Source organism: Triticum dicoccoides, chromosome 2B (genome assembly GCF_002162155.2).
Source record: "Triticum dicoccoides isolate Atlit2015 ecotype Zavitan chromosome 2B, WEW_v2.0, whole genome shotgun sequence".
NCBI classification, from domain to species: Eukaryota; Viridiplantae; Streptophyta; class Magnoliopsida; order Poales; family Poaceae; genus Triticum; species Triticum dicoccoides.
The window spans coordinates 17,942,888-17,957,597 of NC_041383.1; positions in this window are offsets into that span (position 1 = coordinate 17,942,888).

Here is a 14,710-nt window from a genome sequence, read left to right on the forward strand (position 1 = left end):
AGTCAAATATGTCATAGGAGTTGGTTGACACGAGTGCTAGACCGGCAACACCTTCATCTTGAGTATATTCGGAGTCGGAGTGATAGATTCTCTTGGAGTGATTGTCGGAGTCGGAGCCGGATACCCATTCACCAACATGAGCTTGATGTCTTCGTTTTGTGTAGCTCATTGATGACTTGTCCTTCCTTTCTGAATCCTTGCTTCTCCGTGAGGGTCTTTGTTCATAATGATCATCTCTACTCCTCCTCTCTCTTGGTGGTGATTCTTCTCTTTTGCTTCTTCTTTTTGGAGATTCTTCTCTTCTTTTGTAGGGTGTCGTACACTCATTGGAATAGTGTCCGGGTCTCCCATAATTGTAGCAATTGCGCTCTCGACTAGAAGATCTTTTGTCATTGTAGGACCTTGACTTAGAGCTTCTTTCCTTGCTTCTACTCTTGTAGAATTTGTTGAAGTTCTTCACCATTAAGCTCAATTCTTCATTGAAGGTTTGTTTCTCACTTGATGATGTGGGGGCTTCACATGAGTCTTTATAAGCACCACTTGACTTGTTGTGAAGTTCCTCCTTATCCTTGAGTGACATCTCATGAGCAACAATTCTTCCAGTGACTTCCGTTGGCTTGAGATCTTTGTAATTTGGCATCATTTGGATCGATGTGCACACGATATCATACTTTCCATCCAATGCTCTTAGGATCTTCTTGATGATGAATCTGTCGGACATCTCTTAACTCCCTAAGCCGGCAATCTCATTTGTGATAAGAGCAAGCCTAGAGTACATTTCATCGACACCTTCACCATCCTTCATTTTGAACTTGTCAAGCTGACTTTGGAGCACATCCAACTTGGATTCCTTGACGGAGTCGGTACCTTCATGCATATCAATCAAAGTATCCCAAATTTCCTTTGCATTCTCAAGAGGGCTGATTTTGTTGAATTCTTCGGGGCACAATCCGTTGAAGATGATATCATAAGCTTGAGCGTTGTATTGTAGCATCTTCAATTCATCCGCATTAGCTTCACGGTTCGGCTCTCTCCCATCAAAGAATTCACCTTGCAAGCCAATAGAAATAATTGCCCAAACGGCGGGGTTATGTCCGAGAATATGCATTTTCATCTTATGTTTCCAACTAGCAAAATTAGTACCATCAAAGTAAGGACCTCTACGGTGATAATTTCCCTCGCTAGACGCCATACTCTCCTAGGTTGTGAAACCAAAGCTATGACCACCAAAAGCTATGGAAATCAAAGCAAATGGAGACCAAGGCTCTGATACCACTTGTAGGACCTTGAAGTATGTCTAGAGGGCGGTGATTAGACTACTTGACCAATTAAAAACTTAACCTTTTCCCAATTTTAGAGTTTGGCAGATTTTAGCTATCTTTGGACAAGTCAAGCAATCATCACACCATTCAAGCAAGCATGCAAAGAGTATATGAGCAGCGGAAATTAAAGCATGCAACTTGCAAGAAAGTAAAGGGAAGGGTTTGGAGGATTCAAACGCAATTGGAGACACGGATGTTTTTGTCGTGGTTCCGATAGGTGGTGCTATCGTACATCCACGTTGATGGAGACTTCAACCCACGAAGGGTAACGGTTGCGCGAGTCCACGGAGGGCTCCACCCACGAAGGGTCCACGAAGAAGCAACGTTGTCTATCCCACCATGACCGTCGCCCATGAAGGACTTGCCTCACTAGCGGTAGATCTTCACGAAGTAGGCGATCTCCTTGCCCTTACAAACTCCTTGGTTCAACTCCACAATCTTGTCGGAGGCTCCCAAGTGACACCTAGCCAATCTAGGAGACACCACTCTCCAAGAAGTAACAAATGGTGTGTTGATGATGAACTCCTTGCTCTTGTGCTTCAAAAGATAGTCTCCCCAACACTCAACTCTCTCTCATAGGTTTTGGATCTGGTGGAAAGAAGATTTGAGTGGAAAGCAACTTGGGGAAGGCTAGAGATCAAGATTCATATGGTAGGAATGGAATATCTTGGCCTCAACACATGAGTAGGTGGTTCTCTCTCAGAAATGGTAAGTTGGAAGTGTAGGTTTGTTCTGATGGCTCTCTCCACGAATGAAGAGGAGGTGGAGGGGTATATATAGCCTCCACACAAAATCTAATCGTTACACACAATTTACCAAACTCGGTGGGACCGATTCAACAGACTCGGTCAGACCGATTTGATAAACCTAGTGACCGTTAGGATTTTCAATGGGACTGACATGCAACTCGGTAGGACCAATATGGTTAGGGTTAGGGCATGACGTAATCTCGGTAAGACCGATTACACAAACTCGGTGAGACCGATTTGGATAATAAGCTTTCCAGAGAGTTGGTCAGGCAAACTCGATGGGACCGATTCGCTCATTTCGGTGAGACCGAAATGTTACAAAAGGGAAACAGAGAGTTTACATTGCAATCTCGGTGGGACCGATCGCTCACTTCGGTTAGACCGAAACGTTACAAAGGGAAACAGAGAGATTACAATCCCATCTCAGTGAGACCGAGATCCCTATCAGTGAGACCGATTTGCCTAGGGTTTGTGGCAGTGGCTATGACATTTGAACTCGGTGGCGCCGGATAGAAGAAATCGGTGTGACCGATTTTGGCTTTGGGTTTAGGTCATATGAGGATGTGAGAAAGTAGTTGAGGGTATTTGGAGCATATCACTAAGCACTTGAAGCAAGAGGCTCATTAAGCAACACCTCATCCCTCCTTGATCGTATTGGCTTTTCCTATAGACTCAATGTGATCTTGGATCACTAAAATGTAAAATGAGGAGTCTTGAGCTTTTGAGCTTGAGCCAATCCTTTGTCCTTGATATTTTGAGGGATCCACTTTCATCATCCATGCCATGCCATTCATTGAGCTTTCCTGAAATAATAGTCTTGGAATAGCATTAGCTCAATGAGCTATATGTTGTTATGAATTACCAAAACCACCTAGGGATAGTTGCACTTTCACATTTTGATAAAAACGCAAGAGAGTATTTGATTCAACCTTATCATTCATAGGGTGCCCAAATATGGTTTTCATTTTTTCATAAGTATCTATAGCATCCCTTTCAAGAGAACTTCCTTCAAAAATAGAATCTAAAACTTGTTTGAAAGAAGCGGGCAAGCTAACATAAAAACTTTTTAAGTAATCTTCAATTTTATATTGTGGCACATAGCTGGCTCGAATCCTCAATAATCTATCCCAAGCATCTTTTAAACACTCATCAAGTAAATAGAGAAAAATTCCAGAGTCATCCTCATCAAAATTATTCAAGCTCTCATTGGAGACCCTGGTGGGTCTTTCTATAGCGTCATTATTCATGAGCTTAGAGAGGATAGAGGGGTTGTCCAAGGCACTAGAGCTCGGGAGAAAACCCTTAGTTCTTTTTGACTCGGCCATGGCAACCGGAGGGCAAGCGGAAAAGGGAGAAGGAGATTGGGAAAGAGAGGGCGAATAAAACGACAAGGGTGAAGTGGGGGAGATGAAAACGAGAGGCAAATGGCAAATAATGTAAATGCGAGGGAGATGGGTTGTGATGGGTACTTGGTATGCCTTGACTTGAGCGAAGACCTCCCCGGCAACGGTGCCAGAAATCCTTCTTGCTATGTCTTGAGCTTGCGTTGGTTTTCCTCGAAGAGGAGAGGGTGATGCAGCAAAGTGTAGCGTAAGTATTTCCCTCAATTTTGAGAACCAAGGTATCAATCCAGTAGGAGGCTCCTCAAAAGTCCCACGCACCTACACAAACAAACTGAGAACTCGCAACCAACGCAATAAAGGGGTTGTCAATCCCTTCACGGCCACTTGCAAAAGTGAGATCTAATAAAGATAGTATGATAAGATAAATATATTTTTGGTATTTTATAATATAGATGCAAAAAGTAAAGGTGCAAATAAAGGTAGATTGAAAGCAAATATGATAAGAGATAGACCCGAGGGCCATAGGTTTCACTAGAGGCTTCTCTCAAGATAGCATAAGTATTACGGTGGGTGAACAAATTACTGTCGAGAAATTGATAGAAAAGCGCATAGTTATGAGATTATCTAGGCATGATCATGTATATAGGCATCACATCCATAACAAGTAGACCGACTCCTGCCTGCATCTACTACTATTACTCCACACATCGACCGACTCCTGCCTGCATCTAGAGTATTAAGTTCATAAGAACAGAGTAACGCATTAAGCAAGATGACATGATGTAGAGGGATAAACACATGCAATATGATATAAACCCCATCTTGTTATCCTCGATGGCAACAATACAATACGTGTCTTGCAACCCTTTCTGTCACTGGGTAAGAACACCACAAGATTGATCCCAAAGATAAGCACTTCTCCCATGGCAAGAAAGACCAATCTAGTAGGCCAAACCAAACTGATAATTTGAAGAGACTTGCAAAGATAACTCAATCATACATAAAAGAATTCAGAGAAGATTCACATATTATTCATAGATAAACTTGATCATAAACCCACAATTCATCGGATCTCGACAAACACACCGCAAAAAGAGTTTACATCGAATAGATCTCCACAAGAGAGGGGGAGAACATTGTATTGAGATCCAAAAAGAGAGAAGAAGCCATCTAGCTAATAACTATGGACCCGTAGGTCTATGGTAAACTACTCACAACTCATCGGAGGGGCAAGGATGTTGATGTCGAGGCCCTCCGTGGTTGATTCCCCCTCCGGCAGAGTGCCGGTGAAGGCTCCAAGATGGGATCTCGCGGATACAGAAGGTTACGGCGGTGGAAATTGTGTTTCGTGGTGCTTCTGGATGTTTTTGGGGTACATAGGTATATATAGGAGGAAGAAGTACGTCGGTGGCCACCCGAGGGGCCCACGAGACAGGGGGCGCGCCCTATAGGGAGGGGGGGCGCGGCCCCCTATCTCGTGGGGCCCTCGGAAGCTTCTTGACTTGCACTCCAAGCTCTCCGGATCACGTTTGTTCTAAAAATCACGCTTCCGAAGGTTTCATTCCGTTTGGACTCCGTTTGATATTCCTTTTCTTCGAAATACTAAAATAGGCAAAAAAAATGGCAATATGGGCTGGGCCTCCGGTTAGTAGGTTAGTCCCAAAAATGATATAAATGTGTAAAATAAAGCCCAATAACATCCAAAAGGGGTAATATAATAGCATGGAACAATCAAAAATTATAGATACGTTGGAGACGCATCACTGTCGTGTTGAGCTCCAGCACCCTTGTCCCCGCTGCCGATGCTGACTTCCTCGCCAAGCCAGATTCAACTTGTGTGGAGGAGGTTGCAGGCTAGAAGCTCGTCCAGTCCCGCCGTGTGCGCTTGGAGCCACTGCCACCTTTGGCTTTCATGCCTCAGCAACGTCCACGGCCACCTGCGTGGCTCAGAAACAGATGTTTTCGTTGCTTCGCAAAAGGCCATCAGGCAGCCGGATGCACGAGTCCGATTCGGTGTAATCAATGCTTCCGCTCGGGACACCGTGCACGGGATGGCTGCAAGCCGACACCGTCGCCACATGCTTCATGTTTTGCTCGGCCACCGGCCCATTCTTGGGCTTCAGTTGTTGCATCTCCACCAACATCAGGGATCCATGAGGCACTATGCAACATGAAGACTATTTTTCAGGATTCATTGCCTTCCTCGTTGATTGCTTCGACTTCCGCCCCGAAGGGTGTGATGATCCAGTCTTCTCTTGCAGTGCAAGTGGAGTTATTGGGCTCTGATCTTCGTTGCATGTCTTCCTCACAGGTGGAGGAGGCAATTAAGCCGCTTCATGAGGTCGCTGACTCTTTGCAGGGCTGGTTAGTGCGTGTTGGGACCTTTCTAGAGCGTGCGGAGGCTGCTCTGCAAAGGTTCCCTGTTGCACCGGCTCCCATGGTTGAGTCTGTTGTTGGCTTCGTGGATGAGGCAGATGCAGAGCTCTTCGGTAGCTTCTCGCCTCGTGCTGGGTCTAGTTCCACGCCCTCTATGTTGACGGGCTTTGAGGGTGAGGCCTGTGCCGAGGTTGTGTCTCCGGTGCTGCAGATCATGCCCGAGCTACAGATATTGTGTGGGGAACCTACTTCGCCTCTGCCGACGGAGCAGCTCAAATTGGGATCTCTCCAGGCTTCAGAGTTGGCCTTGGTGCCCTCACCACACCCCGTGGAGCCTTGTCAAGTATTAGACGGCCTATCACTCAGCGTCGTGGAGCATGGAGCTTCAGATGTTGCTACCCGTCCCTCGCCTGTGACCATCGAGCAAGTTGTGTCTATGAGTGGCATGACCATCGAGTCAAGTGTGTCGGCACCTGCTCCAAATTCTAAGGCTCTCTTTGCAAAGGAGCTTTGTGACTTGCTTGCCAGCGTAGAGGTTGCTAGACCTGGTTTGGGTAGGTCAATTGCTTGCCTCCTAACTGGGAAGCCAATAAGGGGCAAATCAAAGAAGGTCGGCAAAGGCAAGAGTGGTGCCATAGGCAAGCCGAATGTGCTTGCTTGATGGATGATCTCCGCTCTCTTGGCTCCTCCTCTTGGACTGGGTCGCCTTTGTGGTTTGGGAGGAGCATGATGTCTTGTGTCGAGGTGTTCTTGTTGGGTCTCTTGGCGTGGTAACAATGTCGAGGTTGGTTGTTGTTTGTCTCGAGGGGCGTATGTGTCGTTGTGTGGTTTCATGTCATGTGAGTAGTTCGTCTGTGGTACGTTTGTAATGGTTTTCGCCCGATTTTTCATAATTAATTGGGCAACTCTCTTCTACTTAATTAATCGATGAGGCAATTTTTTTGCCTTCGTTTCGAAAAATATATATATTCTTTTACAATAATAAATATATATATCCAATATTAATTAGACAAACAATTATTCTCTTAAAATTTTCAATAACCATATTAGACAAATTGTTCTTTTTAGTTATGCAAAAAGAAAAACTTGTGTGTGCCAAGATTTGAACACACGACCTACAACTAAAAGATCCAATATTAATTAGGCAATATTGCACTTATTTCCCTTTTCAGATAAGTAAAAACAGTTTTTTCACAATAAACAATATCTAATATGAATTAGACAAATGTTATTCTTTTACAATAATAAATTTCTATATCCAATATTAATTAGACAAATTGTTCCTTCTAATTATGCAAAAGAATAAACTTACCCAGACTCGAGCCCGCAACTTACACTAAGAAAAGCAACAGGCTAGCCAATTCAATACCCATGTGTTTCGATATAACATGGCATGGCATGGCATGGCATGGTATTTATAGCATAGAAGTCACCCAGATACCTACCGCGCGGTAGCCATTTGCCATGTACATTTTGCTGCCAGCATGGATCAGATCCTACCGCAAGCCTACCGCGCGGTAGCCATTTGCCATGTACATTTTGCTGCCAGCATGGATCAGATCCTACCGCAAGCGCGTATGGCGGTAGCAAAAGGGTTATATCCGATTAAAATTTTAAACAAAAATAATATCATGCTAAACTTTCAGAAAAGGGTCAAAACAGTGATTTTGTCTGCCGGAGGCAGGAGTACTGTGACAAATGTTGGGCGAACTCCAACACGGCGTTCCAAACGGACGCGGGTTTCGTTTATTTTTCGTTTGTTCGGATAGACAGACAGGATTATTCGTTTGCGTCCGCTGGTTCGTAGTTGCACCCAACGGGTTGACCATTTTATAAACTTATAATTAAAAATATATTTACATTACCTCCAAATTTTTTGACCAGCGTCGTACATTTAACTAAACTTAAAAAAAAACATAGAAATAACCAACAAACCCTACACGCTAGATCTAGGAGAGGCTGCCACCGCTGTTCTGACCGTGGCTTTCGTCCGTGGTGAGGTCGGCGAAGGGCGATGGCACACGCAACAATGATGGTGACCATGTATTCGCACGCGCACACACACGGGCGAGGCCAACACAAACTTTGATGTGCAGGGCGCCGTCGACGTCCACGTTCAGGACTGCCCTACCAATGTCGGGTCCCAGCGCACGGGGTGGTCATAGTGTTTATCTACATAGCGTTGCCTGAATTTGAGGGATTGAATATGAAGGATACGTCTGTAAAATCAGCCGAATAAGGATGCTCGTTCACGCATCTGCTGACGTTTGAGGACAATATTTTATATTTTATGCATCCCGCTGTAGATGCTCTTCGTAGCCGCATTGTTAGGTCAACTCCAATGCACGATCCCAAATGGTCCGGCCGCGTCCGTTTGAGGCCAAACGGACACAAATCAAGGCCCAACGCGCGGGAGCAAATGGACAAACATCCGATTTTTCTTCGCCGCCGGCGCATTTTCGTTCCAAATTTGGGCCGCGTTTACGTCGAAACGTACAATGCGCGGACCGGCGGGATGCGCGTCCTTGTCCTCTGCTAACCCGCCTGCCGGGGACACAACGCACCCATTTTCCCCCTCATTCCCAAAAACCCTCCCATGACCCCCCTCCCTTCCCTCTTCCATGGCCAGCGCCTCCAAGAAACCCGCCGCCACCACCGCCCCCTCCCCCACGCGATGAAGAAGAGGAAGAAACCGCGGTCCGAGATTGTTAGAGAATATGTTTCGTAGTCATCTCCAACTCCTTTCCTTTACTTCTTCTACTCAAACTCCTTGTAATCTTCCTTGTACTCCAAGGCTTGGCTTCGGCCCACATCAATATAAACAGAACCACGACTCCCCTCGAGGGAGTAGGAACGCTTATTATCTTTCATGGTAATCAGAGCCACCTCTTCTCCTACATCTAGCCACAAATCAAAACCCTAGAACCACATATCATCGTCTCCATGGCTTCTTCAGCCGGCGTCGGCCTCAACCTCGGATCGCCGCCATCTGAGAAGCTAGCAAGAGGAAACTTCATCCTCTGGAAGACCCAGGTGCTCCCAGCCCTACGAGGTGCGCAGGTAACCGGGCTCCTGGACAACTCTGACGCCGCTCCACCCAAGATTGTGGAGATCACGAAGGCGGACAAGACGACGGCTCTCGAGCAGAACCCTCTGTACAGGGCCTGGATCACCAAAGACCAGCAGGTCATGTCATATCTTCTCAACTCCATGTCTCCAGAAATCCTTGCGCAAGTCGTCGGGAAGGACTCCACCTATGAGCTCTGGACGACGGTGAACAATCTCTTCACCTCGCAATCACAGTCCCGGATCACCAATCTGAGGATCACGATCACCAACACCAAGAATGGCACAATGTCGAGCTCGGCGTATATGGCGAAGATGAAGAGCCTTGGGGATGAACTAGCTGCCGCTGGTCGTCCCGTCTCTGATCCGGAGATGGTGGACTACATACTCGCAGGACTCGACCGCGACTACGACTCCATGGTGGCGATCGGCGCTGTCAAGAACACAATCACCGCCAATGACCTCTTCGCTCAGATCTCCACCTTTGATCAGAGGATGGAGATGCTGGGAGACTCGTCTTCAGGCGGGTTTCATTCATCTGCCAACGTCGTCTACAGAGGCCGCGGCCAGTCCCGTGGCAGACCCCGTGGGCGAGGAGGAAGAGGGCGCGGCCGCGGTGACCGCCAGCCTTCTCCTGCAAATAGAGGTGGCGGATTCAGAGGACGCCCTCGACAGCAACAGCAACAACAGGTACGCGAGCAGCAGCATGACTATCCTGAGTGCCAGATATGCTATAGACATCATCCAGGAGGTGCACGTGTCTGCTGGTGGCGCTATGAATAGAATGATCAAGAAGAAAAGGAGGCGCATGCTGTCTCCTATGGCGTGGACACTAATTGGTACGCCAACAGTGCAGCAACAAATCACATCACAGGTGAACTTGACAAGTTGACAGTACGGGAGAAATACAACGGAGGCGACCAAATTCGCACGGCAAGCAGTTCTGGTATGAATATCACCCACATTGGTAGTTCAATTGTTAAAAACCCCATGAAAAATTTGCACCTTAAAGATGTCTTGCATGTTCCTCAAACTTCCAAAAATCTTGTTTCTGTTCATCGATTCACCCTTGATAATAATGTTCTTATAGAATTCTATCCTTACTTTTTCTTGGTTAAGGATTTGAGCACAAGGAGAATCATTCTTAGAGGACGGTGCGTGGGAGGCCTCTATCCACTCATATCATCATCATCATCTTCGTGGTCCAATAAACAAGCAAACATTGTCACCAAGCCATCATCATCAAGGTGGCATAGTCGATTAGGTCATCCATCTTCAGTCATAGTTAAATATGTTCTTAGCAAAAATAAACTCTCTTATGAGAATAGTGTTGAGTCAGTTTGTGATCCGTGTCAACAAGCAAAAAGTCATCAATTACCCTATCCCATCTCTACTAGTGTGTCTACTGCTCCTCTACAACTTATATTTTCAGATGTATGGGGGCCAGCCCCTACTTCAGTTGGGAGATTTTCTTACTATGTAAGCTTTATTTATGACTATAGTAAATTTACTTGGATTTACTTGTTAAAGAAACGGTTTGATGTATTCCAAGTCTTCATCAATTTCTAAAACCTTGTTGAACACAAACTGAACTCCAAGATCATTGCTATGCAAAGTGACTGGGGTGGTGAGTATGAAAAATTGAACTCTTTCTTCCAAAAACTTGGTATTGCACATCATGTTTCTTGCCCTCATGCTCACCAACAAAACAGATCTGCTGAAAGAAAGCACCGTCACATAGTTGATATGGGGCTAGCATTGCTAGCAAATGCATCCATGCCACTCAAATTCTGGGATGAAGCATTCTTAACCGCCACATATCTTATCAATTTGCTTCCTAGTAAAGTCATCAAATTTGAAACACCCATTACACGACTCCTTGGTGTCACACCCAACTACACATCTCTTCATGTTTTCGGTTATGCATGTTGGCCCAACCTCAGACCCTACAACACACGCCAACTCGCTTTTCGCTCCAAAAAGTGTGTCTTCTTAGGCTATAGTCCCATGCATAAAGGAGTTAAATGTCTAGATGTTCCTACTGGTAGGGTCTACATATACAGAGATGTTGTTTTTGATGAGTCTGTGTTCCCTTTTGCTTCCCTTCATCCCAAGGCTGGTGCACTTCTCCGCAAGGAAATCCTTCTTCTTCCTCCACATCTTCGGTCTTTTGATCATGGGGGTGACAGTTGTACTAACCAAAGTGATGATATTCCTGCTGGTATTGGTTCTTCTCTGTTGCCTGTGCAGGTCCCTGGTGAAAACGACGCTCAAAATGATCAAAATTTCGAAAATCAAGCTCAAGATCATCTTATATTTCATGCTGAGGAAGGAGGCGAACCTGGCACGGATGACGAAGCTGATCCGGCGGCGCCCGCAACTCCTGTGCGCGTGCGGACCTCGGATCCCGCGGCCAAATCAGACTCGGATCGCGCTCCCACCATCTGCAGCGCTGATTCAGCAGTAGGCGGGACCAACTGCGGGGCCGGCTGCGGGGCCGAATCCCCCTCGCCCAGTGTGCGCCACTCCCACGCCGCCACATCGGCAGCAGGCGGGACCAGCCGTGGGGCCGAATCCCCCTCGCCCAACGCGCGCCTACAACTGCGGTCGGGCGGTCGATCCGCTATGCCGGCTCGGGCGGCTGGCACCCGTGTGCACTCAGAGGCGGACACACAGGCGGCCACACCAACGGCTACAGGATCCTCTGTGCAGGAGGCGTCACATTCGCCTGTGTCATCACATGCAGCTTCCTCGGGATCTTCTGCGGCGAGTGTTCCTGTGGTCCAGCCAGCAGCTTCTTCACGAGTTATGACTCGATTACAGAAAGGTATACGAAATCCTAAGATAAGAAAAGATGGGATTGTACCGTATGGAATGTTGTGTATTTCAGGAGAACCAACAACATTGAATAGTGCACTTGATGATCCTAAGTGGAAGAAGGCAATGGATGAGGAATATTCTGCACTTATGAGGAACAAGACATGGCATCTTGTACCAAATCAGAAAGGTAAAAATATCATCGATTGCAAATGGGTTTACAGAATTAAAAAAAGGCAGATGGCTCCATTGACAGGTACAAAGAACGTCTAGCTACGAAGGGTTTTAAACAACGTTATGGTATTGATTATGAGGACACTTTCAGTCCTGTTGTTAAAGCTGCAACTATCAGACTTGTGCTAGCCATTGCTGTATCCAAGGGTTGGAGTCTACGACAGCTAGATGTACAGAATGCGTTTTTGCATGGCATTCTAGAAGAGGAAGTGTTTATGAGACAACCACCTGGTTATGAGGATAAGAAGTCACCACATTATGTTTGCAACCTTGACAAGGCACTCTATGGTTTAAAACAAGCACCCAGAGCATGGTACTCCAGATTGAGCTTACAGTTGAAATATCTTGGTTTCATTGCCTCCAAAGCTGATACATCTTTGTTTATTTATAACAAGGCTGGAGTAGTCATTTTTGTGCTTATATATGTTGATGATATCATAGTTGCAAGTTCTTCACAAAATGCTACTAATGCACTTCTGCATGATTTGAGCTCAGAGTTTGCCTTGAAGGACCTAGGTGATTTGCATTTCTTCCTAGGTATTGAGGTCAAGAAAACTCAAGTTGGAATTGTGTTAAATCAGGAGAAATATATCACTGAGCTTCTGTCTCGCTTGGGAATGAAAAATTGCAAGCCAGTTCCTACACCTTTGTCTTCCTCAGAAAAATTATCAGCATATGAAGGTGTGCCACTTCAGGAGGAGGAAAGCACAAGGTATAGGAGTACTGTAGGAGCATTACAATATCGAACTCTCACACGTCCAGATATCTCATTTGCTGTCTTGTCAATATCTGCATGCACCTACTTCTGCACATTGGTCAGCTGTCAAGAGAATTGTAAGATACATGAAGCATACTATGGGAATAGGACTCCATTTCAAACGTTCTAATTCCTCTCTTGTGAGTGCATTCTCTGATGCTGACTGGGCAGGATGCAGTGATGACAGAAGATCAACTGGAGGCTTTGCAGTATTTTTTGGGTCTAATCTTATTTCTTGGAGTGCTAGAAAGCAAGCCACTGTGTCACAGTCAAGCACATAAGCTGAATATAAGTCCTTGGCAAATGCAACTGCAGAAATCATTTGGGTTGAATCACTTCTTGAGGAATTGGGAATTAAGAAGAATCGTATCTCATGTTTATGGTGTGATAACTTGGGAGCAACATATTTGTTCACAAATCCTGTGTTTCATGCAAGGACAAAGCACATCAAAATTGATTTTCACTTTGTGCGAGAAAGGGTTGCAGCCAAGAAGCTCGAGATACGGTTTATTCCTTCCAAGGATCAAGTAGCAGACGGCTTTACAAAGGCATTGCCATCAAGACCATTTGAGGAGTTCAAGAGTAATCTTAATCTAGGATAGTTAAGATTAAGGAGGGTGTTAGAGAATATGTTCCGTAGTCATCTCCAACTCCTTTCCTTTACTTCTTCTACTCAAACTCCTTGTAATCTTCCTTGTACTCCAAGGCTTGGCTTCGGCCCGCATCAATATAAACAGAACCGTGGCTCCCCTCGAGGGAGTAGGAACGCTTATTATCTTTCAGAGATCACGCCGACGGAGATCGCGCGGCTCGACTATGAATCGGCCAAGAGGAGGGACCGACAGACAAGGGAGGCGGAAAATAAAGCCGCTGCCGACTTCGCCGCCGCGGCCGCGGCCGCACAGAACAAGACCGTCGTCAAGGACAACGAGGCCATCGTTGCCAAGGCCATGTAGGCAGCGACGACGCACACCCTCCTTGTTCTAGGGTTGTGCCGACCAGCGCTGGCGATTCTCTCCGCCATCGCCATGGCCCCAACGAGCACAGGCTCGTCGGCCGTTAGCCCTCTGCAGTACCAGTCGCCGAGCTCCTCGGTAACATCGAAGACGGTCGATTTTCATCCGCCGTGGCAGCATGCTTAGACCCGGTTCTCCATGTCGTCGGACGGCAGTGTGATCGTGATACATCTTCGTCGTATCTACTTTTCCAAACTCTTTTGCCCTTGTTTTGGACTATAATTTTAATGATTTGAATGGAACTAACCCGGATTGACTCTATTTTCAATAGAATTGCCTTGGTGAAAAGAAAGCAATCTGAATATCAACGCCCACAAACTCCTTTGTGTTCTACTCTTGATGTCATCTACGCAAAGACCTAGCTCATGATGCCACTGTTGAGGAACGTTGCATGAGAAATAAAAAATTTCCTACGCTCACCAAGATCTAATCTAGGAGATGACCAAGATTGAGAGCAAGATCTAATCATGGGAATTATCGTTCTTTTGTCTTTCTGTTTATCAGACTACCGGTGTTTGGCTGTGTACATTCTAGTATGCAGAGGCCGGGTGATACTCTTAATGCTCTGTATCACTTTGATGCTACATTTGAGATAATAAAAGCATCCTTTATTGAAAAAGATTCACGATTACAAATACTCAATCAAAACCTTCCTGAAATCATGCACGAAAGCATGACAGTCGTCAAGTATTGCAGCCGCTACCATCGAATTAATGCCGATGTTTTGATTCAAAGCTTCAACTATGATCAAATTGTCCGTTTGCACCAAGAGAGAGTTGCACCCAAGACTTTTGGCTAGCTTAAAACCTTCTTAACAAGAGCTAGAGACCGCAACATGTTCCAAGTTGGCAATGGCCGCACCTACCTTTGCTGTCCCGGACAACAGCTCCGCACGCTCCCGTGTGGCCGTGTAATCGTCTTCGAAAAAAGCAGCGTCAAGATTGAGAGCAAGTTGTCCTGTGTGAGCTGTTTCCTCTATGGATTCAGTCTGGGAGAACTTGATGGTTTGCAAGCAGCTCGCACGAAGTTT